This window comes from Coptis chinensis, chromosome 7 (assembly GCF_015680905.1).
Source record: "Coptis chinensis isolate HL-2020 chromosome 7, ASM1568090v1, whole genome shotgun sequence".
In the NCBI taxonomy this organism is placed as follows: domain Eukaryota; kingdom Viridiplantae; phylum Streptophyta; class Magnoliopsida; order Ranunculales; family Ranunculaceae; genus Coptis; species Coptis chinensis.
In genome coordinates, this window is record NC_141462.1 from 63,345,941 (window position 1) to 63,350,896 (window position 4,956).

The following is a 4,956-nucleotide window of genomic DNA, read 5'->3' on the forward strand; positions in this document are numbered from 1 at the left end:
TCAGACATGAGTTTTACTAAGCTATTGAAGGTGTTGGGAAAAATGTTGCTGGATAATAACGAAGTGCCACAATCCATGACCAAAGCTAGAAATATTTTGTCTACGTTTGGAATGGAAGTTCAAAAAATACATGCATGTCCCAATGATTGCATACTTTACAGAGGAGATGAGTACAAGGATTTAACTAGTTGTCCAACTTGTGGAATGTCGAGATATTAGGAAAAGAAGGGTAAAACACCTGCGAAAGTTTTGTGCTACTTTCCTCCACTCCCAACGTTTGCAAAGATGTTTCAATCCGCTCAGACATCAAAGGATTTGGTATGGCATGCAGATAGAAGAGTAGAAGTTGATGGTCAAATGCGTCATCCAGCAGATTCTCCAGCATGGAAAGAGGTTGATAAAAGGTGGCCAGAGTTCGCTGAAGATCCAAGAAATCTGCGACTTGCTCTTTCGATAGATGGGATCAATCCACATAGTAATCTTAGATCTAGGCATAGTTTCTGGCCAGTTATGTTGATTACTTACAATCTTCCACCATGGTTATGTATGAAGAGAAATTTTTTGATGCTGACAATATTGATATCAGGTCCCCGACAACCTGGTAATGATATTGATGTTTACCTTAAACCTTTAATTGAAGATTTACAGGCTCTTTGAATCCTGGTGTGGAGGTTTATGATGCCTACAAGGTTACATTAAGGGTTGTTCTACTGTGGACGATAAATGATTTTCCTACTCTTGGAAATTTAGCTGGGTGTAGTGTCGAGGGATATCTTGCTTGTCCAATATGCGGTGAGAAAACTGATTTTACAAGATTGAAACACTCGAATAAAAACATATATCAGTCCCATAGAAAGTTCCTTCCAAAAAATCATTGTTATCGAAGGCAAAGGAAGGCATTTAATGGTTAGCAAGAGTTAAGATCACATCCGGACCCGTTAACTGGAGAGGTGATTTCAAAGAAGCTCAAAGGGATGAAAGTTAGATGGGGGAAACCAAAGTTGGTGATTCAAAAGCCAAAAACATCAAGAAAGAAGTCAAAGGCATCTAATGAAGAGTTGATAAAAGATAAAATGAATAGTCTACCTACGAAATGAACGATGAACTCAAAACGTAAGTAAACTAAAACTAATCTATATGAGCCTATATTTATCAAAGATTCTACTCTCAAGTCTATGAGATATAGTGGAGTAGAGTGATTCGTTCCACTCTTAGTCCTTCCTCATGCTATGTTCTCAAGTGTAAGTACTCTCTACTTAAAGTCTAATGAGAGATTTACGAAAAAGGCAACTAGACTACGATGCAACTACCCACGAAATGCAACTAGTCGACGATGGAAATAACTAAGGGAATGCTATGTTGATTCTATGATAAGGAGTTAGAGGGGGATTGATTCCACCTTAACTCGACTTAATCCTATTAACGACGAATCGTCAGAATCCGAATTGAATCGCCCGCAGAACAATTGGTTCTTCCTAATCCCTAATTACACATGGCATTCCTACCAATTCATAACTAGCATGTGAACGATTAAACCCATTCTCATGGTGAACTAATCGCGTTTCTAGAGTGGAAAGGAAATTACGACGATTCTAATGATAGTCGAATCAAGCTTTCATCAAGGCTTCTCAACCCCTTCTAATGGAGGTTTAGCTGAGAATCATTACGCTAATCATTTCCGATTAAAGTTAAACTAAACATGATATAAAGAATTGAAATTTACTAATCTAAATTAAACAATAATTAACATAAGTGACCAAAAATGGAGTTCTATCTACTTCTTTTGTTTAGAAAGTGCGATTGCATTGACCATATGCAACAAGGCCTTAAACCACTAGGAATTCCTAGTGGACGAAGTTATAGCCTCGTGAGAGTTTTTCCATTGAAGGTACTCACAAACTTCATCTATACTACAACGACTAAGAAATAAAACTATTGTTTCCTTATTCATGCTCCAAACTATCTATACATCTCACTAGCTATGAACAAGAATAACCAAGTCAAAACCTAAGCTAATATATGCATAATAATCAATCATCTATAATAAACATATATACAATGAGTAATACTATGAAATGTCTAGCGTGTCCATTTCAAACTTCGGAATAAGCGCCCTTAAAGTAGGTTCTCACAATAATAGTCAAGATACAACACTCTGATTTTTCCACTCAAGTTTAGCTACTCTAGTGCGCAGTGGGCACACTTTACCTTACAATCTCAATGACAACAAGGAAGCCGGAGTCGATCAAACACATCTGCCACTTACTATCACACTAGCCTATTCCTAATTGAGCTAGAGGTCTTTATTAGGTGTTCATGGGGGATTAGGAGATGGTTTAAGAAGGAAGGAAATGGATATTCAAAAAGGACAAGTCTGAGATAATAGAGTCTTCATATTATGTAACTAGAGAAAACCTTGTTATTTACTTTTGCTTCTACACTTTGTTTCCATCCTTAGCCATATTTTTTCTTTTTCTTTTTTTTTTTTTTTTTTTGGCTTTTGACTCCTTTTTATTCTATTTTTGGAGTTTTTATTTTATTTCTATTTCTATTTTATTTTTCTTTTTCCTTGGATGGAAACTTCTTTTTTTTTTATTTTCCTCAAGCAATTAACTAACTTTTTTGTTTACCACGAGGTTTTCTCTTCTTCTTTCTTCCTCATTCTATTCTCATACTTATTCTAAATTGGGTGGGTTGAATTATTATTATTATTTTTTTTATTTTGTTTTGTTTTTGTAACAGGGTAAAGGATTTGTGGTTTATGGAAGGCTAAAGAAAGGCTTAGAGGGGCGACCAGCAAGTGGACGTGTGATTTCTCTATCCGATTTTACTTCTCCCTTGCGTCATTTCTCAAATGTTTAAACTCATATAAGGCTTTAGGCTATATTCTCACAGGATTTGTAGAATAAGTACTCTAGCCTAGATTTCGTAAACTTATCGCTAACAATCATAGATACTCATGTAATATATTTATAGATAGATGCAAATATTATTACCTACATATTAACCTAAGTTTCTAACAATTATTCCGATGCAAATGCCTACGGAGACTTCTAGATTGTTAAGAGCATGGAGAAAGAAACAATACCAATATTCCTAAGTGTATAGCATGAACTTATTTATTTATATTTTGAATTTTTAAAATTTTAACTAGAGAACAAATGCATATTAACTCTATCTATATCCTAACAGATGCCTTAATTACACGTGTTTCTATCCCCCCCCCCCCCAAACAAGAAGCATGCTTTGTCCTCAAAGCATTTAAATAAAGAGGGTAGGAAAAATACCATTGAAGTCGCGTGAAATTCGGAACATCCTCAGAAAACAAGGTTAGAACGCACTAATATAGGAAATAAAAGCTGACCACAACTCTATAATGAAGTTCTACCCATTATGGGGTTAACAAGAATGAAATTACTTGGGACATAAACAGACACTAACTAGAATGAAAACTTACCTTATCCCCCGCATTATTCGTCATCTTCCTCATTCTCTTCTTCCATAAAGAAGTGAGGTTCCTTTAAGCCCTCTGCCATGCCATGATAATTTGCCGGGCTTCCCGCCATTTATCATCTATTATTGCTAACCTATTAAGAGCCACTTGGTCCGACGGGTGTAAGGTGCAACCAGATGAGGTTGTATCCTCCACCCTTGCCAAGTCATTGCGGGAAAGATCGAATAATACTATTGGTGGGTCGCGATTAAGTCGACCGTAATCCAATCCGTGGAAGCGTGTACAAAAAGCAGGGAAAGAAACATAGCATAATACGAAAACTAGAACGGGCATAAGAAGGTACTTATGCCTCATGCTATGGGATCGAGCTAAACTAGACATCAAGGTTCGGGAAGGTCATGACACATACGTCCCCGTGGCTAAAGCAAGGAAGACGCTGCAAGTGGCATCATTCACGTAAGAAAACGCCATTCCCTAAAATGTTTGGCATGATCCAAAACATAACAGTTCCTATGTTCATGGACAAAGCTACCAAAGCGCGACGTTATATTCCCCTTGGTCCTCAATAACGAAAATGCCCGCCCCATACGACTCATGCAAAACTTCGTAAGTGTAGACATACATATTATCGACCCAATAGCACCATGGGTCTTGTATTTCAGCCGGGCATAGCCAGTCAAGAACAAATGCTAGCAAGAACACCGTAATTTCCATTGGTTCATTATCAATGTTGATGGAGAACACTTGTTCTCCATCCGGTCTTTCAAAGAAAATGCAGTTATCGTCAAAAATAAGATGCTAGAGTCGGAGAATAAAGTGCATATGGTCTTACCATAAGCGGCTCCCGTGCCGAGTGCTTCGGAGTTCTGAAAACTTCGAAAATGAGCCAAACGAGGGAATCGCGGGAGTGAAAGGTGAGTGATGGAGTTTAGGTGTAGTGTGAGTTGTGAGGATAGATTGTATCAAGTTTATATAGGTTTAAAGTTGCTAAAATGGATCGAAGTTGCCAAAACTAATTACGGCAGCTCAAAAATCCTAAAATTTCCAAACCCAAAAACGGAAACAACTCATATCCTTGATTCTAATTCAAACCCAAGATCTTTTAGGTTGATTTTATGATAGAATGTACCTATTTAATCTAGATTTCATCCTACAATGATACTCAATCATAGATATGCCTAAACGGCCATATTTTCACCTTGACTCCAAATAAATTCTAACACGAGGGTTATAAAAATAATGCTTGAATTGATAAAAGCACCCCAAACAAGTTGGGAAGGTGGGATCAATATGAAACAACCACGATACCGAAAATAACCTCTTATATTAAAATTTTCATTCGAGTACATTACACTACAAAATTCAAATTACGGAAATAAACTTGCATTAAAATAAATAACAATAATGAAATTACAAATAAAACATAAAACATAAAACTATACTATCCCTAGCTACTCCAGGCGGTAGCGGAGGGAACATGCTCGAGATCGCCCCGAAGAGCC